Below are 21,219 nucleotides of genomic sequence, written 5' to 3'. Positions count from 1 at the left end.
CATTTAATAGAATACGTGCATTTTTATAGCTCCGGGGGAAAAAAATAAATGTTCAACTCTGTCTCTGTGCCAGCTGCTAACTTCTGGACCTTAAGATTTCCATATTTTTTTTAACTAGTTCTCATCGCTGACAACTAAAATGCGTGATGACTGACCTTCAACTGTTTTCTGTCTGTCAGATCCAATAGGGGAAAGCATTCATACTTTGAGTGTTCTGTTGTGAAAGACCGAGTTATGACAGAGACATAGGTGTTTATTTTGCTTTTGGGGAGGAACACTTTTGAGCTAATAAAGAAGTTGGTTTATGACTTTTAGAAGAACGTTAGTTATAAGGACTCTTGGTACTTATTTTAAACTGCCAAAAATGTCTAGATATGTTTGTATTCTCATATCTGAACAAAAAAGTAATTTTTGAGCTCCAGCACATGTTGCATTGGTTCCCACAGGAGTGTTATTTTACTCTTGAATGTTAGAGTGTAGTCCACATCATTTTCTGCAGGAAAACTTATGTACCTGATAAGTCTGCTCATGGTGAAGGCCTTTAACCGTTTGGGGAGAGGGGGATGTCTGAGGTGTCTCCTGATTTTCTTAAAGGTGCTGTCATGCTTCCATGTGTTCAGAGCTGTTGAGATGATTGCTCTGACTTAGTGGTTTGCTGTGTTCCTTGTCAGAAATTACCAACCCCACAAGCTGTGTTTAATACAATTCTGTGTAGCTATGTGTATTGGGTTTGCACGGCAAGGTTTTGGTAGTGGAGGGGCTGCAGGGGTGGCTTCTGTGAGAAGCTGCTAGAAGCTTCCCCCATGTCCGACAGAGCCAGACGGCTTCAAGACAGACTTGCTGCTGGCCAAGTGGTGCGACGGTGGTAGCACCTCTGGGATAACATAGTTAAGAAGGAAAAAAGAACAAAAACAAACAGCAGTTTTTGCAGCCAGAGAAAGAAGTAAGAATACGTGAGAGGAACAGCTCTGCAGACACCAAGGTCAGTGAAGAAGGAAAGGGAGGAGGTGCTCCAGGCACCGGAGCAGAGGTTCCCCTGCAGCCTGTGGAGAAGGCCATGGTGAGGCAGACTGTCCCCCTGCAGCCCGTGGAGGTCCGTGGTGGAGCAGATACTCACGTGCAGCCCGTGGATGGCTCCCACTGGAGCAGGTGGAGACACCTGAAGGAGGCTGTGACCTGTGGGAAGCCCACACTGGAGCAAGCTCCTGGCAGGACCTGTGGCCCCATGGAGAGAGGAGCCCACACCAGAGCAGGTTTGCTGGCAGGACTTGTGACCCCGTGGGGGACCCACGCTGGAGCAGTCTGTTCCTGAAGGTCTGCACCCTGTGGAAGGGACCGATGCTGGAGCAGTTCATGAACTGTAGCCTGTGGGAAGGACTCACATTGGAGAAGTTCATGGAGGACTATCTCTCGTGGGAGGGACCCCACGCTGGAGCAGAGGAAGAGTGTGGGGACTCCTCCTCCTGAGGATGAAGGAGTGGCAGAGACAACATGTGATGAACTGACTGCAGACCCCATCCCCCTGCACTGCCCAGGGAGAGGAGTTAAAGAATTTGGGAGCAAAGTTGAGCCCAGGAAGGGGGGGGGAGGATTTTGATTTTTATTTTATTTTTATTTGGTTTTATTTCTCATTATCCTACTCTGATTTGATTGGTAATAAATTAAACTAATTTCCCCAAGTCGAGTCTGTTTTGCCCATGATGGTAATGGATGACTGATCTCTCCCTGTCCTTATCTCGACCCATGAGCGTTTTATATTTTCTCCTACACCACACAGGCAGAGGTATAAGTCAATGTGATAGAACTTCAGTGCAGTTTTGGGATCTTGTTTGCACTATTGTATTTTGATAGTGCCCAAGACCATAGGATTTTAAAGTTGTGGCAGAACTTTTTTTAAAAAAAAAAAAATCAAAGGGTTCCAGAAAATGTTTCTCACAGTTTGATTTACTCTGTAAAAAGACAAATTGAAGAAATATTTGACCTTTTACAGGAATCTTAGGGGGAGGGAGAAGAGGATCACCTATCAAAATGTGGTCTAGTATGCCCTGCGGCACAGGCAGAAGCTAGATTTCATTGGCTCTTTTGTCAGAGAAATTGAAGTCTGGGCAGCATTCCCAGGATCAGTATTATGATAAGAGTGCGCGTCTCTGGGTCTGTGTGCCAAATGATCAAATTTTATTGTTGCTTCCATCCATGCAAAGCAACCTATTAGCCAGGTGGCGAATAGGGCCCAGCGAGGGTCTGAAGCATGCTAGGAAAGCTGATTATGAAATTTGCCTGATGGTTAAACAGCATGGAGCCTAGGTATTTTTTTGATAAATTTCTGAATCTTAGGAAGGCTTGTGAAGTCCAGGGTATCACAACTAACCTTATATTTTCAGGGATGTCAAGCATAGCAGAAGACTGTTAATTGTGGGGCCAGCCTGTCTTCATCCTGAGAGGAAGTTTAGGTTGTGGATAGAGGAGCTTTGGGTGGGTACCTCCAAAGTTGAGGTAAAACAGTTGAGTTTTAGATCTCTCTTGAAAAGCAAAAATACTTGTTAGCGAACTGTTTTGGATACTTGGAGAGCTGTGGGATATGATGAAGGGAGGAGTTGCACAGCGAAGGCTTTCGTCCAGTTGTTTTTTGACAAAGCTTGGCAAGTCAGATTCTGACTTGACCTCTCCATGCTGAATGAACTGTCTGGCTTTCATGCGTCACCAGTGCTGCAGGCTGATGGGATTCCTTTGAGAGTGGCCTACTATATAACCGCTTTTGCTTTAACAGCGAGCTGTTGTCAAATTCCTTTTAGCCCCAACGTATGGAGAGTCAGCTGATTTTTCAGCCTTCTACTGGCTTGTTGGCCAAAGAACATTTAAGATGATTGAGGAGTACTGCATCTTCACTGGGATTGCAGAGTCTGCTCTCAGCACTGCAGGCTGTGGGGTCCTTCAGATGACTGCAGATGATGTATGCCAAAATAAAATATTCAAGATATCCTCTAAGAAATCAAGAGGCTTAAGCTCTTTCTACTATAGGAAATTATATTTGCCAGGACAAAGTAAAAACCTGGTGGAATTTTCTGGCCCTGCTGCTGAGGCAGACTTTCGTTATGGGTCTAAGGAGGTTTATGTCTGGATTCTTATGGCCCCAATAATGAACTCCTTGTGTCACTAGATGCTGTGGAGAGTACGGTGCATTGTGATTTATGCGGATTCATGTAATTCTGGAAAATACATTCTGTCTGTCTGGTACTTTACAGTCCCACCTTACTCAGGAATTTATTTGTGTTCTAATACTTCTAGATATGTCCTAGGGCAATGAGTTTTCAGGAGCTTGATTGTGTAGAACACTTTGTCTTATATCTCAGCAGGAAACTCAGATGATGAAAACAGAAATGTGTAACGAGGGCAGGGAGAGTACCTAGCTGTGAAGCAGTGTGTTGGTCCTTCAGATATTACCCGTTCAGGGTATCTTCTGTCTTTTTCCAAAAAAGTGGGAGACCTGGCTTTAAAAAAAAGCAGTTGGGTTTTTTTTTAATTGTGCAGATTTGTCCTATATATTCTGTCAGACTGGAAATGAAAGGTCAATCTTTTGCATTAGATGTATCCTGAACTAATTTAAGAGTCTTGATCAGATATATAAAAAGACCAAGCCACTGTAATACACGTGTGACTAATAGTATGACATGAAGTGCTGGAATTTTTATTATTCCTTGCATTTTTAATACCTTGCAAGAATAACCTGGTGATTGTTTATTAAAACTCAGGGGAACACAGGCATAAAATTAATTTTAAAAATTAGTTTTCATATAGGTGTATTTTTACTTAAGTGATTTTGAATGATTTTGAACTAGCTTACCTCAAGGATTGGATAAATGTGCTTGAACCATATCTCAGGCTCTTATTTCCCAACTTGCTACCTGGAAAACTTGGTGATCAAAGGCTGGAAAGTGATGTGCTTGCTCAGCCAGTTCATTTCATTTCATATAACGGTCCCAGTGAATTTGGAAGGACTGCTTGTTCAACGAGATGTTCTTGCTCCTATACCTTTACTGTTCCACAGACAAAACCACCAAGCCCCAAATGTGCCACAGGCGGTAGGTGATTGCTCTTTCTAGTGTGCTGTGGGGTTTTTCTCATGTGTAAATTTGTTGAAAAGGTTTTCATTGAGAAATTAATATCCTTGGACAGAACTTTGAAGTAGGATTTAGAAATTTGGTATGGTTACTTTCCCTTTAAAATTCCACTCAAATTTCACAGCTATAATAGACTTCTAAAAGCAATATACTCACTATTTTTCAAACTCTTTCTAGCTTACAGCAACTCTGGCTAAATTTTCTAGTGGTAGGCATGAGATAGTTAACTGAAGCATCTTCGAGGCTGTCAGATGAGTCTGCAGTGCATTTGTGTGCAAGGACTTCTAACAAAAAGCCTTTTGTTTGGGACTATAGTTTACCCCAAAATGAATAATTCTGCTTCTGAAACTTCTCCTATTTATGGTTAACAGAACCATCAGCTGGCTGTGGACTTTGACACTGCATACAGAGACATGTTGCTAGCACAACCTGCTCTTCCCCTTCTCCCCTCTTCTCCCACCCCAAATCAGATGCTGAAGTTTATCACCCCTGGATTTTTTTCTGATTTAACTGTTCATCTGTTATCACCCTAGCCCATGTCTGTGACATGATCTGAATTTACAGGAGCTTTAAACCAAGTTCTGTTTCATAAATTGGGGTAAAGGTATGATTAGCTGAACAGTTAACCCTGCAGAAGTGAAGTGCTGGTGGCTGGAGGAATTAAAAGAGCAGGAAAGAAGTAACTGTAAGCTGGAGTGAATGGAGATGTATTTAACCGATAGTCTGTACCCATGAGTCCTTGTATGATCATGTACTTAATTACAATTGAATTACTTTAACTGTTATGTTACTTTAATTAAAGTTACTTTCCAAAATTATGTTCCTTAAATACATATAATTTTGCATTTAAAATGCACACTTGAGTTAGAGATGTCTAATAGCACAAAGATTTGCCATTTGCACCCTTCTGTTTCTAAAAACTGTGGTAAGACAATTTTCATTTAAAGGCAAAGCCCTTCTGAGCATCCTGTCTTCCTTCAATTGCAGATTTCCCACATACCAACCTTTCTTGTCTGTTTCTGGACTGAAAACTGTGGTGCTTATTCAGCTACAGGGTACTGGATGTTTACATCCACATCAGGAATGTCCTTCATCTACCTCTGGTGTCTTATTCTGCTGTAAAACTTCTTAATTCACAGTGAAGGACTGAAAGTTACTTTTTTAGTAACTTATTCCTTATTAACTTATTCCTCCTCAAAATAAAGGGCAATTTACAAAGTTTGGCATATTTCCCCAACTGTAACAAGTAACAAGATTCTTTCAGGAGGAAGAGATAATTCAATATAAATAAAGTAATTGAGCTGAAAACTGGTGAAGCAGTTGGGGCAAAACAGGGAATGAACTGAAGGAACAGAGCACAGGGAGAGTCAAGAGCCGGGAAAGCTTTTTTCTCTTCGAAAGAGGAGACAGATGAGGGAATGGGTTGGATGTGGCCCTGGAGCTGGAGGAACTGGAGCTACTGAAAAGGGAAGCAAGATCTAGAGATAAGTGGGAAGAAAAAGGAATCCACAGCCCGAATAAGGTTTCCTCCTTGAAGTGAGTCAGTCTGACTTGAGCTTTGCCACTGCAAGTCCCTCCTTGTCTGTGTGTCTGTCCTGCTCATGGCTGTTGGTTCCTGCCCTCTGCCCTGCACTAGCAGGGTAGCCCTCCTCCCCCCCGCCCCCAAAACACAGAATGAGGCTTAAATTAGATCAGCTTAGATACTCTGACTGTTTCCTGGGCCCTGCCGATGGCAGAAAATTTACAGTTGTCTGAGTTAGCTAGGTAATTAGTCATGTAATTCAGATCTTTCTTTTCCCAGATTGGGTGCTAATATTACTGAATTGAGAGGATATGAAGATCCTGAATTTAATCTTAACACTTAGAAAAATTCCCAGATAAATCTGGATTTAAAATGTAGCTAGTGACAAGTGCCTGAAGGCTCTTTATGGTGCTTCTTGTAGTCATTGTAGCGGATAAAGTTCTAATAAAGTGAAGGTGGAGTTGTGCAAATAATTTCTTCAGTAGTTCTGTTCTTGATAGCATTTCTCTGGAAGATGCCATCAAGAATGACACTAAACATTTTTAAAAACTAATCCATTAATAATTAAGCATTTTGAATAACTGTATAAAATAAATATTTAAGTAAATTGATTTTTATAAAATTAAGTATGTCCTTGAGTAGCATCTCATGCTGATGAAGAAATGGAAGGAATAGTAGCACAGTGAGGTCACTTGCATAAATTAAAAATCATCATTAACTTCATTCCCATCTCTGATAGAGGTTTTGTAGTTCCTCTTTTAAAAAAGAGAGAGATTAATTTGGAACTGACACAAAAGTTCAGTAAGTCATGAAAGAGGCTGTGTCCACGTTACCAAGCAGTGTGGTGTAATAGGATCAGATCTGTCGGGTGCTGAGAACCTGACATCCACGCTATACAGGTTGTGAGGGTTTTATTTCAAGCTGGTCCTTGTCTGATTCTGTGGCTGAACTCCTGTTTGGTTGGAGCGTGTACGGTGCACACCAGAAGCTCATTTTGTGATCTAGTTTTATTCAAAAGAAATCTGGTTCACGTACTTGGAGACTGCTTTGCAATGTAAAGCAAAGCAAGGAAAATTGGTTAAGATTGACTTCAAAAGCACAGTCCTGATTTGAATTAAAATACTAATGGAGACATACCTAGAGTTGTGCAGATCAGGAAGTTCACTAAAATAATTTTGTTTGGTAAGAGAGCTTCGATATCTGATACAGGATCAGGCAATGCAGTGGATGCTTACAGAAATTAACAGTTACTAAGAATTTCATCAAATTGGGAGTTTGGAAAAATATTAAGAGGACATCGTTTTAAAAACAAAACAAAAAAATCAGCATTGTTCAGAAACATCTTTACCCTTGTAAAGCAGCCTCTTTAAATAATACAAAGTGGCCTTTGTGTAAATCAGATAATAGATACAAGGGGATTGGAGGTGGTGTAAAAATAGAAAGCCTACCAATCTTTTTCTGTATATAGTTGTTTCTTTTGGAGTCCAACCGACGATGAACTCAAGTTCCTTGATTATAGAGAGAAAGAGATGGATATATGTCATTTTGCAGATTCTTTACAAGCTTACTTTTAAAAAGTGAAAATCTCCACAAACACTTTTGCATGGCAAAAATGTTTTTTTCAGTTTTACCATGAAAGAAATAACAGTCAAGTGTCAGCCTGTCTGCACAGTGGAGACAGTTGTCTTTAAGAACTGGTGCTATCTGATATTCAGGATGGTTTCGGGTTACCATTTTACACAAATTTATTATTTATTACCAAGACTATTAAACCTCAGTGTGTGAGGAACAGTGCTTATAAAGTGACATGGAGACATAAGTATTCTGACCTTCTTGTAATGGTAAAGGTCTTTATGGTGCTTAGAAAGGAAAAGAGAAGGAAGGTGAATGCTGAAACTCTTCCTCTACTGGAAATCATGCAGGCACATGGTTTGTCCATCCCTGTTCCCAGTACTGTTGGTGTTGACATTCAAAAATAAGTCATTAAATCTCTACACTGTAAGATTGATTGTATGTTTCTTAACGGTATAGCTGGATTACTGGTGTTTGAGCCTTTGTGTTACTTTCAAGGTTATGTTTGCAGTCATAAGGCTGGGACTTCTGAATGATAAAATTATTGTACAAACTGTTTGAAACCTTCAGATGATGGAAACATTCAAAAATTGTGACACTGTGATAAAATGGGAAGAGTTGGCAATAGGTGGCACACGCTCAAGATGGAATCTAAGTAGTAAAGCTGTTAAGCCTAACTTAGCTATCCACATGCATTTGAAAACCTTGGGACTTGACACAAGTCAGGCTTGCTTGCAATTGTTAGTGCCAGGTAAGAGCCTGCGCTGTGCTTTCCTCTAATGCTTGGATGTACACCAGTTCAAAGACACAAAAAATCAACCCCACCCTATTCCAGTACTTTTTTCCAAATTCTTCGCTTGTTTTTTCTTCCCAGGAGTAATCATGCCTGTTTGCAGCTACAATAAGCCTATCAATTATTTCTCAGTACACTGCAGTTCCTTGTGTACTGGAACTAGTGGGGTGACACCAGTGGATTTTTGTTGTGAAGCTGCAGCCTTACAGATTCTCTGGTGTTTAATAAAGATTGACTTGTGTATTGTTTGTTTGGTTTTTCCATTGGTGTCACCAACAATGTGTTCTTGCTCTAGTCTGCTGCCTGTTTGAAAAAAATAAATTAAAAAATTGGAGAAACCTGGTAGCTGGAGGCTTGCAAACCTGGCTGGTCTAGACCAGGTGAATCCAAGAGTTATTGGGAGAGATCACAAAGGCTTATTTTCAGAGGCAAGCTATCTACAGATATTTTCAACACCCTTCCTCCCTGACAACGCTGTTCATGAGTGAATAATTTACTGATATAATATAAATAAAATTAATTTTAAATGCTTTTTAGTGTTAGTGTTCTACAAATATACTGCAACCGTACAACTGTTAGAAATGCAAGAGTCTAAAAAGCTTTTTCTAGCTAGGAGCAGTTCATAATAGCAGATAGCTTCTGTAATTCTAGATGCCAGTATCTGCAATGTGCAGTTCACATTATGTACTATAAACTGTCAATACAATTTCTTCAGATATCTCTTAAGTCAAATTCTCTTCCCATTTTACAGATTAATAGAAATATGCATTTCCATAATATCACCTTTGAACTAATGAAGTGGAAGTACAGATGAAAACAGTCTGGAGGAAGCTTGAAGTACAATACAGTTTCATTCAGTTTCCTAATTCCGAGGTAAGGTTAATGCATGCAAAATTTTATTTCAAGTATTCCAGGAGTAAAAAGCATATAAGCAGCCACCATATCTTTCTTATAAAAAGTTCTGAGCCGCCTTTTTTTTATGCTAATGATAGTCTTTAATGCCATACTGAAACAGCTGTTTGATCTACTCTCTGTCCATGTTTCAATTAAGAAAAAAAGACAAAACACTGTCAACTAGAGAGACATCTGTTAAAGAAAGATACATTGGGAAAAAGTTACCATATCAGACAAATTTTACTTGGTGCAATCTGTGTGGTCATGGTTATTACTAATGCTTTAGTTGAAATAAAGGACTGGTAACACAATTAAATGACATGCCTGCTGGGCATCTTGTCTTCTGGCACAATGTTTGATTGGTATAAAATGTTATTACACTGGTGGTTTATTATTAATGCTATTAATAAAACGTTGTGGGCGTTTTTCATACTGAATTCCACTGCCCCAGTATCTTAAAGGCATTCCTGTGATTGATTATGGATGATGGGGATGTTTGGTTTGTAGTTTGCTGGGTTTTTTCCTTTATGTAACTAAGAGGCTAAGTAGAATAACCCTGAAATGTCAGATTTCTGACATAGTTCAGAATTCTCCTCTGCAACACTAAATCTGTTTAAAAAAATAAATAGTGAGCATTGGCCCTCCTACATCTAGCTTCTCACTGTTCCTGTTTTGTTGAACTGAAGCTGAGGCAGTGCCCACATACAGGGGTTTTTAAGTTGTGATGCTGTGGACCCTTCTCACTTTTTCCCATTTGGGTAGAAATGGGACCTCTATAACAAGTGGGACAGCTTCAGAGACTTAGACTAGCAGGTGTCACCAGTCATCATCTGCTTGTTCTCAAAGGAAGTTTGCATCTCAGATTAGGTTATCTTGCAGATTTTGGCCACTGTTACAAACAATGTTGAACCCCGTTTCAGATGGATAGGAACTTTTGCTTACAACAGGACCATGCCTCTTTCACTTATGGAGATCAGCCAAGGGATCTTTACGTACATTTGACTGACAGGGAAGGCATGTATCCTCTTCTGGAGATTGAATTTGAGAGAAATGGTTTCCAGGGAAAGATCAACATTGAATTCAGCTAACCCATATTTTATCTTTAACTGACTTACTGCTCAAAACTTGTAACTTTCTGCACACCATAAGCAAATTCACAAAGCTGTGAAGTTGGAACTCGAGTTGACAAGTGCAAAATTTGTAGTCAATCTACAGTAGTTCAGGTGAGAAAGATCGTCATCTGGTCTACGTGCTGAATGCATGTCTTGATGATGTATGTTAGCTTCTTTCACCTTCCTATTTTACTCAGGTTATTTTATGCCTGACAAGACAAGAAGATAGGCAAGTATTATTTCATTTCATTCAATCATATATTCCTAAAAGGATGTTGGGTAATTCAAAGGGCAGTTGTACTGTGCATCTTGCAAACAAAGCACCAGCTAGCATAGATATAACATACTTGCGTACTACTCAGAAGCAAAGGACTTGGAGTCAGTGCTGAAAATTACAGACTTTGCACTGACATAAACCCAAGAGCTAATTTCCTCCCTGAGGAGGGGAGCAGATAATTTCTTCTCCAGTGAGCAAGACAGTTGAACAATAAATAACAGTTCTCAAATTGTTTATCAATAGAGGACTCTGCAGATGATGAGGCACTGTCTTGAAAGATCACTCTTTTGTCTACCAGGAAGAACAGTTTCTGTTCTCAGGCTTGCAATTACAAGCAAATTTAAAAATTGAGATTAAGTGTTTGGGGAACATGTGCATACTAATAGAAGACTGTACTTTAAGAGCTATTTGTAGCATTAAATAGCTTCATTAACCTGAATGGTCTGCCATGGACAAGAGAATCACATCATCTGTTTAGAAGAGCAATCGATATGCATAAGTGAAAGGATAATCTGTGTTTGGGTAAATCTCGGGGGTTTATAGGATTAGAGAATGGTAGAGCGTAGAGAATGGGTCATCATAAAACAGTTCTTTCATCACTGCCCTCTGTTCTCAGTGATCCCACTCCCAAAGCATTTAGAGCGATGCAGTATTTAGAGAAGTAGTGCTGTAAACTTTATTAATGAAAAAATCTCACTCCTTTCATAGATGAGATTTGAGGGAAGGCTTGGAGATGCCATGTATAGGTGAGCTCTTTGAATAAAGAGTACCAGTAAAAGCTAATTAGTATGTCTTCGAGATACCATCTGTATTTACCTCTTAAGTGTCTTTCACTTAAGCACTTTCAGTGCTATCCTGAATTGACATGAACTGAAAAACGGTGGATGCCCTTCTGTTACGCAGAGGGAGAGAATGGGGTTTTTTACTGATACTTACTATTTTGCTGATGTGGCTAGGCAAAAGCTTTCCAGTGGTAAGGCATAAGCATATACAGTTGAGTTGAAAACTTGGGATGCAGCATTACTTTAAAAAGAGAAAAGCAAAACAAACCCAATTCCACCTTCCAACCACCTGCACAAGTTACTTTTTTTCCCTTCTTATCCACTGTCTTTATTTATAGCAACAGTTGAGGAAGGAAGGTTGTTTTATGCTTTCCATGTATGTAAATAGCTGATCTGGTAAAAAATAAAGTGGCAACGCCAATCCACCACAAAATTTCCCCATCTTGACACAGCTTGTCCTGTTTTTACTAAGGAGCGTGAACTTGTAAGTCATCAAGCACACAAATGGCAAGAAGGGAGCTTATCAGAACCAAATAAAACCAAGTCCTTTTGCTAATCATTTCTGTTCATGTGTATGTTTTGTTTCCTACATATGTTCCTGTTTTCATACTTTTATACTTGAATTTCAATAGCAAGGTGACAAAACTAAGGTTACCAAGGCTAAAAGAGGGGAAAAACTATAAATACGAGATGTGGACAGGGACAGAGTACATTGTTCCAGGTGTTGATCAGGTATTTTATGTACTTCCTGGGTGAGAGATCGGTGGTATTGTATTTCATAGCCTGACCAGGTGTATTTTTTAAGCTCATTTATGATTTTGACACCCAAAAAAACCCCGTGAAAGTCAGTACTTCAGTTTTAAATGTGTTATAAACAAAAGGTGCATTTTATTTGCATCTTAAACTGCTGCCTGATAATTTACTTGTTAGTTCCCAGGTGGTGTACAGAGAGAAATTGTGCTTAAATCTCTCTGGTTATGTCCTCCATGTTAAGGCTCAATGAAGAGTATCATACATCTCTCTGACAGTTCTCAAGAAGATTTATTTTAATCTTTCTTTAATATGGCATCTCTCTGTAATATGGCCTTCACTGTACTTTTGCTAGTTCTATTGTTGAGACAGCATAAAATTTTCCTACATCTTTCTTAGTAGAGTAGATGTCTGTCTTTCAACTGCAACCATGAATTTGTGCAAGTCTTCGGCATTTCTAGTGTGATGGAACTGGAGACATACAACTTAGTATATTACACCTAATCAGTATGGCTATGTATGCCTAATTACCTTCTGCAACTGCTCTGCTGTGTCATGTTGTTTATTTAAGATAAAGATTTTTGTTGTGTGCTTACTTTGGGGTATTGAAAACTGGACTTGGATGACTTACCCCACACACATCCCACACTCTCCATTACAAGGTAAAATGCTCACTTAGTTTGACTTGCCTGCAGCAAGGCATCAACTAGAAGTACGTTAGAGGTCTTTAATCTCCAACTGCTGCACCAATACCTTTAGTTGACAGTTTAGAAATTACTTCCTACTTTTCAGCTTCTAGTGTCTGTAGAGTTGTCATCTTTCTGTCTCCTCCCAAACCAGTGGTGGTAGAACCATCTCTTCTCATCCGATGGAGCTTGTTTGTTCAGTATCCAGGAACACATGCCACATGTTTCAGAATGTATTCTGCCAGTGACAAGGTGGTGTTCCTGCAATGGTTTTCTAATTAACCATCAAGACTGCATAAAATCTCCGTTCAGTTAGGAAGCAATTATTCTGTAAGGTTGGGTTAGTGCCACTGAGTTTCCTTGGTGGCAAGCTATTTGCTAGGAGTTAATTCCATAACAAACAGGCTGAGCCACTTCAGGCTCAAACCACAAATGGGCAATGCAGGTCAGTGTGCTCAAAGCATTTTCCAGGAGTGGAGTAACCAGAAGTCTGTGTCATCTTTGGAACCAGTTGATCAAAACAGGAAGTGCCAGTGATTCCACTCTGGAGCCGCTCTGTTCTGTGGCATGCTGTCACAGGTTTTGCTGGTCCTTCGGCTAGTATCCTCCTGACAGAGCTTTCCTGATGCCATTTTTTGTGACTTAGCCCAGGTTGTTGCAGTAGTGTGACCGTCTAGATCTCAGACAACGTAAAACAAGAGTCTTCCCTGTTGCTAGGCCAAGACTATCAGGTCCAGGAGGGTCAAGTTAAGCTGTCCAAGAATCATTTCATTTTGCAGTTTTTATGTTGGCTATGTCCTGCTCAGAAGCTCCTGTTGAAAGTGTAGTGGGTAACATATCTCAAAAATCTGGACAAGTTCCTATGTAGTAAGAGGACACTCATTTTTGTACCTTATTTCTGTATTTGAGGATGGGAATTTTATGGGGTTAGGATAGAGAACTAATTCAAGAACTTATGGTGAGAAAAGTATACAGGGGGTGCATTCACAGTACAGTCTGAAGTTGTTTGTATTGATAGGAATGTTTTTTACAATCAGATTGTTGTAACATGGGTATGTAATTAGAAACATACCAGACTTTCTTTTTTGCTTATTTGTTGACTTAATGTTTAGATAAAGAATGGCAAAATGTGGTTATCTATTAAACATTAATACAGGGCTTACTCCCCCCCCCCCTTTTTTTTTTTCTTGAGGAAGAACCAAGCAGATAAACATTTCTTTCTGCTGGTACAATTTTGGAACAGTCCTAAAAAGTCAGTTATGGACTAGGTTCCCCTGAGCCACGTTTCAAAGTCAAGAATGTCCTTCTCCAGAGGTTCCAAGGTTATCATGTTATGATAAGTTCCATGAAATGTTAGGCGAAATGTTTCTGAAGTGTTGTAGCTGATACGGAGTTGCATGGAAATAAATGTAGGGGTCCAGTTAAAACGTATTTTAAGATACTAAACATCTACCTGTTACCTTACCAAAATCTAAGATTGATTTAGATAAGGGTCCTTGTATAATATCCGTAATCTTCATAAAAAACAATGTGATAGAAACTTGCTAGTTTTCATCTTTCTAATCCACATATATGATATCCTTTAAAAAAGTTAAATGTGTGTCATAGCCAAATCTAGGTAAAGAAGGCATACTTTTATCATGTCCTTGAAATATGTATGTTTTGCATTTACAATACAGTATAGGAATTTCAGGATCTCGAGTAATAATTTGAATCTTTTAAAACTTAAATATTCTGTTCTGAAACTTTTGTTAAAATAGCTATGGTAACAAAAATCTGAATAATGAGGAAGTAAATAATCATGAATTAGTTAGTCATATAACACTATTTAAATATTTTGCCATTTTTGGAAAGCAGGGAAATTGTTAATACTACAGAACGGAAGGTAACCTGTTGATGGTACAAGTTAACTTAAAAAAACAACAATTTTTTTTTTCTTCCATGTGCTTTGTCATGAACTGACTTGATGTGATAATGGCAATAGTTATTTCCGATAATGTAATCCAAATACTAGGATGGCGTGCTTTTATATGTATGGGGAAGAACAGACAGAAAACACTGGTTCAGCTGCTATGTACAAGTGTACAAAGTCTTAAAGTGTATACACTGTTAAAGTCAGGCTGCTCGTAAGTTTGCTAATTATAGTTAGAAATAAGCAGAAGTTGCTTAGACAATGAGTTAAGAAAACAGAATAACAATATTAGGTGTCATAACAGAATGGTTTGAAAAAGAAAAAAAAAAGGTGAGGCGGCTATATGCCAAAAAGCAGTAATACTTTAGTTGTATTTACTAATAATCTGAAGAGCAAGCTAAAAGGAAAAAAGGCAAATTTATATAGCTGGGGGAAAAATAAAGGAAGTACGCAGCTCTAGAATGACTGGTGAAGGAAAAAGTTACTTGAGCTATTTAGGGTAAGGAAAATATAACTGTTTAGGTAGGATGAGCTGTGGTCAAGTATTTGCCTTAGGGGAGAAAAGGGGAGCCTTGCTGCTATCTCCACCCGTGCAGTAGACAGTTCTTCGTATAGTTAAAGTAGTAAGGCAGATAGTTGTAAAATATTAAAACATTACAATAGATAAGAAATGGAGAAGTAGACATTACTGTGAAGATTCAGAAACATGATGGCATACCTGTATCTGGAAAGCTGGGAGAGACTGTGTTATCTTAATAAAGAACCTGAGTGTTACCCATCTGTTCTCATGACCCTAGTTATTAGCACCTGCAATACATGCATAGAGGTAGTGACATGGATGTTCTCTCTTCTGCAGCTCTGGGAATGCACAAATCAGAAAGACAACATATTTAGGACTTGGTTTACATAGTTCTCTGAATTCTGGCCTGTCAGTGAAAACTTGCCTGGAATAGTGTTTAATATGTATTAAAAAAGAATAATGTGGATGATCAAATGCATAAATTATATGGAAAAAAGTTTATGCATATGCCTGCATTTGTGTGTGTTGTATACAAACTTTGGAAGAAAGAAATAGCCTCATGTTCCTGATTTTTAACATGAATTTCCTGGAAGCTACAGCTCATTTACAGTAATAAGGAAGTTTCTGTGCACTGATTATTCCATGTTTTCATATAGACGGGGCATCTTGCACTCAGGTTTTAAATGGTTGCAGTTGATTACAGTTAGTGACAGAAAATTTGCATCTCTCAAAGTAATGCCAGAAGGGTCAGTAGCCCTATCCATTAGGAGAGTTTTCACAGTGAAGGTGTGCAGGAGGGTCCCCAAATGGCTATGCCTGACCATGCTTCAAACGCATTTTGTGGTTGTTCTTCCAAGATCTAAAATGCCTCTTCTCACTCAAACATGTTGCTTCAAGTTGCTGGTTTCTTTCAGTCTTATAAAATTAGCATTCACAGCGCTGTTGCTCTTACTGTCTGCATATATCAGTAGACAGTGTCTTTCTCCCTCGTATTAGTGGCGAACAGATACTTAGTTTACCCCCCGAAAAAGAAAAATATGATTATGTAACTCATGTTGTAACCGAAGGAAGAGGAAAAAAGTCATGATTGAAAATAAAAGTTACATACTTAGGTAGCAATGCTTAAACTTGAGATTTAAGCTGCTGTTTTAGAAGGAGAGCAGTTATAACTGGGCACTTAATGCATTTATAGATTTGTGATCTGGGAGAAGTACATTCTCTACAGTCTGCTGTACTACTATTCTGTGCCAGAATATCAAGAATATCAAAACTGTGCTTCAGAGTATATAAACCAAAATAGGCTGCTGTATGTCTCTCACTGTCCTGGGGGATGTGAGTAGCAAAATGCTTCTAAGGATTATGAAAACAGTTTTACAGTTTTCTTGTAAAACTGGCATTTGGATAAAGCATGTTCACATACTTTGTGACAGCCAGTTGATAGCTTATCAAGAAAGGCTTTGAAAGCATTAGCAACATTAATGTATCTGTTTCCAGGTCTGTGATGGGCTTTTTAACACAGGGCAGAACTACATGTGATATTCAGTTACTGCGAACTATTCTAGAGACCAACATTTTAAATGGAATTAAAGGGTGTAGAGGGGTACATTCATGGTGAGTAGATCCCTCTGTAGGTATTGGTGATATGAATAAATTTGGCAGCAGAGAGAATGAATCTAGTGGGATATCCAGAGAAAGAGCATCCTAATCATTCTCTGGGTTTTATACTCTTGCCCTAAATACTTCCACCTGACTGCTCTTAAGGTCAGGGCATAGGAACAATGGACCAATCTGCCTCTTGAGTAGAGCAGTATTTTCATCTGCTGGTTTTGTTTCAGTACAGTTCTTAACCCAAATGTGTGAAAAATCTCAAAGGGAGAATGGAAAAAATACTCAGGATTGATCACAACAAGATCCTGTACAGCGTTTGATAGAGAAGGTTCAGTAATAATGACGTTTTTTGTCCCCTTTCTGCCAAAAATAATTCTTTATTCTCTTCAACTCACAACAAAAATTTCTTCCCATTATGTAATCTGTGGTTTTCCTCTCAGTTTTTCCTTCATAGATTTAATATGAATCAGCCTTAATTCTGTCCTATTGGAGGTGATTAGTGTAGGCTAAAGAATCATGAAAGAAAGAAGGGTTCGATAGTGGAGATGTGGAATGAATAAATGACTTTTAGATGCAATAATGGCCTTGACAAAAGCAGCTAAGAAAAGGCAGAATGAGATGGTTATAAGAATGGGATCTTGAATGATTAGGGAATAACTGAATTGCCAAAGTTAATGAAGAGGTGACTTTGGAGGCAGATGGATTTATTTTTAAGATTTTTAGCTTAAGGAACTGTTGAGACATCACAGGAGATACCTTCAAGTTTAAGGAATATCGGGGATTGGGGGAAATGTTTGCAATTAAAAATTGTGTCCAAATCATTCCTGTAGTACTGAGTATGGGCAGTTTAAGTCGTGCACCACAAGGGTCAAAGACAAAAAGTAAGAAAGCAAGTGAAATTGATAGAGGAGAGAATATATGGTATAATCTCTGTACCTTCTTAGTTTCCATAGGTTTTAGTCCAGTTGCTTTCTTACCATATGGAAAGAAAAGCAAAGATTTGAATGGAAAAAATTAAGTATTTTATTAGCTAAATTTGAAGTTCCATTTAATCTAAAACCAAACAAACCGCTACCTTATATGTTGATGTTTTGCTATTCTTAGCTCTACTGTGCAGTAGTTGTTGAAAAACTTTTCTTAATGTATTTAAAATAACCTTTTGCACTAAGAAGTGGTGCGATTGCTTGAATACTAATGGGAGAGATACTACTAATAAAACTACTGAACCCTGAATGTAAATATTTTAATCTCATTGAGCTTTTTAGCTGTGCTTCTTGTGTGTATATTTTTGAATTTTGTGTGAAAAAAATTAACAGCATTGCTTTTAGCACTTCAGTGCAGGGATATAGTGGTCTATAACTGTTGAAGTATAAACATTAACTTTGAACTCTGTCTACTTATTGGAAGATTACTGTGTTTGGATTTAGAAATCTCTTTGAAACCTACATTTGATGAAAGTACATTGTTTAAGCTTAAGCGGAGTAGTTTGTGTGCTTGTGCATGCCATGTTGTTTCTGTAGCTATTTAACCAAGCGGATCTACAATGCACTTACATTTTAATGCAAACCGAAGTTTTGCATGCAAAACTCTTATTTTTGTCTCAGCAAAACTTGTAGAATACTAACAGGGTAAGATAAGCTCAGACACATACATCTAGGGTCCTGGAAATTTTTCCCAGAGCAACAATATTTTCTAAACATACTTCACAATTAAAAATCAAGTATTGCAGATGAAAGCAGAAGCTGAATCATAGAATGGTTAGGGTTGGAAGGGACCTCAAAGATCATCTAGTTCCAACCCCCCTGCTGCGGGCAGGGACACCCTCCACTAGACCACGTTGCCCAAAGCCCCATCCAACCTGGTCTTAAACACTTCCAGGGATGGGGCATCCACAGCCTCTCTGGGCAACCTGTTCCAGTGCCTCACCACTCTGACAGTAAATAATTTCTTTCTAACATCTGATCTAAATCGACCCTCCTTCAGCTTAAACCCATTACCCCTTGTCCTGTCACTGCACTCCCTGATAAACAGTCCCTCCCCATCTTTCCTGTAGGCCCCCTTCAGATACTTCAGAATGCAACATAGGACACATTTTAGATTATTTGCACTGTGGAAGCACTTTCTTAATATAGCCGTCGAATATCTGCAGTATTTGTGAAATAACTGTGCTTATGTCATGCTTTATACATAAGCGTTTACCACTCTAATACTGTTTATTACTCTCTGATACTGAGAATAACCGAATATTTTGCAGGTTCTATATAAGATAATGAATGTTCTAATTACAAGATACTTGCTCACTGATGGATTTGAGGAGTTTTTTTCCCTTTTTATTTCCCTTTTCCCTTCTTATTTTTTTTCTTTTTCTGCTTGGGCCTATTGAAGCTTGATTAACCTAGTTGTATTTATCAGGGTTCTCCTTGCCAGCTCTTGGGAGTTACTAGTTGGGAGGGCTTGTGAGGTTACTACCCCCAACCGTCCACCTTGCTCTCTTGCTGGTGGTCAGTGCCTCTGTGGCAGTATCAAGCAAAGCACCAGCTCATCAGCCACAGCTGTTCAGAGCCCGGCATATTAATTTAAACTGCCATTGATTCTGGTTTAGGCTATGCTACACTTGCCATTGACAATACTTGCTCACTTCTCTTGCCCTTGCTGTGGAGGTGGTAACCTCCTTGTGTTTTGTGTCTGGAGCTTGTAACCTCGTAAAAATATCCCAACATGAGTTTCTAGGGTGAGTGTTGAGGCTCACAGATGACAGAAGAGCTGTTAGCTGACTATTCATATAATTCAAAAGAATTATAAGAAAGGTTGAAAGGGCACATTTCAGCAATTTAAAGTTAGAAGGGCAATATAACTAACACAAAGAGCAAACTTAACCGTTAAATGTAATGTGCAAAGTACATATCTGAAATTTTGTTTCTGTAGCAAGAATGCTTTAAAGAATAATTTCCCCCTGCCACATCTGTGTTTTAGAGGAGTGTAAAGAGTAGCGTCCACTACTTGGTTTATTTTGCCCATCCAGCTATTAAAAGGCCTCTTTGGAAGACTGATGGAGACCATTCCTTTGAGAGTATCTGTGTGTTACAGTGATTTGTGAGAACAGCTAAACTGAGAGTTTCTCCTATCAGCAGCGTAGGGTGCCTCTATGGGCATGGCAAGCAGATGAGGAAAATGAGGATTAAGGCTTACCTTGCCAAGCAGGGTTTTGGATTAGCAAATTGTGATGATGTTGAACTTGCAGGTCTTGTCTCTGCTGTTTGTATGTATTGAGCAAATACTGTTAAAGAAAGCTTTTCTCTTGTCCATTGCCATGAGGAGTGCTGAATTTGATGATTTAAAAATTATGTGGCTTATTTATGAAGTAACATTTGCAAATGTGTTTTTTATCTTGTTCACAAAATGATGTATGAATTAATTTGGACAGCAGTTATCTTATGGGTAGCAGAACAAAAAAATATGTCCATGTTGACAGTTTTAAACGTTTTGAGGGCAAGCAGTTTGCTTCTTGTGAAATGCTCTTCTGTTGGCCTTTTTTAATATGAGATCACACGTCACTTGCTTTACAAGGGACAGCGTAGTGTCTTGGTCAGATACTAGAGGGAAAGGATTTGCAGTTACATAAGTAGGCAGCAGCGATTCTTGTGTTTACTACCAGTTTGGAGGGGGTTTATATTTTTGGCTGGAGGTTGTGTTGATAAGTAGTGCTTTCTGTCTGTTCTCAATTTGAAACTCTGTCTTCCAGGGGTAAATAAAAAGACTTTATTTAAAAAAAAAAAAAAATTTAAAAAAACCCCAACACTGAAGGGGGAGGTTTAAGGTCTTCTGTCTGTTACTTTTTCCTAGAACTTGTTTATTTTCTGCTCTGTTGGGAAAGTATATCCTTTAATAACTGAAGTCATACCTGCAATGTGAGTGAGGAGCAAAGGCTCTGTGAACAGAATTATCAAGTTGACTCTTTTGACCTTGGTAATTACTAATCTGTGCATCTATGTATTTCTGACCCTTGTCAGCCTCCCTTGCTTAGCATTTTATTTATTGTTTTTTACAAGACTTGAATAGGAAAAGAGGATTTAAAGAGAAAATCTGAAAAAACCTAACCCAACCCCATGTTTATTCTTAAGCGGTAGAGGTCTTCTAGAGGGGAGCTGGCTTGCAGAGGGGGAAGACAGTATTCTTATGCTAATCCAGGCTCTGGATAAGGAGCAAAGCAGCCGTGCAAACAATGGAAGTGGAGCCAGAAAGTCTGCTCTGCAGCCTAGCACGCCTTGAAAAGCATGTCAGGCAGGGCGCCTAGGGCTGCTCCGGGGAGGGGCCCGAGCAGAGGGGAGAGCTCTCCTCCAGCTTACTTTAGGGAGCTGGCAGCTGGCCATAAGACTTGGAAAAACCTTACTACCTAGAAAACAAGAATTAAGGGTGGAAGTGAGGGGAAGGGGGACAGAAGTAGTTGCAGACTGTTTTTCATGTAAAAAAAAAAACAACCCAAGCCCGAAAAAACCCCTATTGAATTGTCTCAGCTTTGTTGCTGCTATTTTCTTCTTCGTACTAAAACTGAAATTCAAGCGATCTGTTTTTTTAAATAGTAACCACTTTTTCTAAACAGTGTTCTGCGTGAGAGATGCGGATTTTAGCAACGTGCCCCTACTCGGAAGTTAGCTTACACTACCCTCATGTGG

General features: G+C 39.0%; 1 protein-coding gene across 2 annotated transcripts in view; it reads left to right on the top strand.

The window, feature by feature from the left end:
- Nucleotides 1-21,219, top strand: part of BMPR1A (bone morphogenetic protein receptor type 1A) — an 86,494-nt gene that overhangs the window by 31,250 nt on the left and 34,025 nt on the right. The window contains exon 2 of one of the 2 annotated variants that reach the window (XM_075758766.1): nucleotides 8,757-8,878. The exons of the other annotated variant lie outside the window; for it this stretch is intronic. The gene's annotated coding sequence lies outside the window, so the exon portion shown is untranslated. The remainder of the gene's footprint in view (nucleotides 1-8,756; nucleotides 8,879-21,219) is intronic. 2 annotated transcript variants of the gene reach the window in all.

The sequence above is a fragment of the Balearica regulorum genome, chromosome 7, assembly GCF_011004875.1.
Source record: "Balearica regulorum gibbericeps isolate bBalReg1 chromosome 7, bBalReg1.pri, whole genome shotgun sequence".
Classification (NCBI taxonomy): Eukaryota; Metazoa; Chordata; class Aves; order Gruiformes; family Gruidae; genus Balearica; species Balearica regulorum.
The sequence above is the reverse complement of the archived record's forward strand: the minus strand, read 5'-3'. Positions and strand labels throughout refer to the sequence as shown.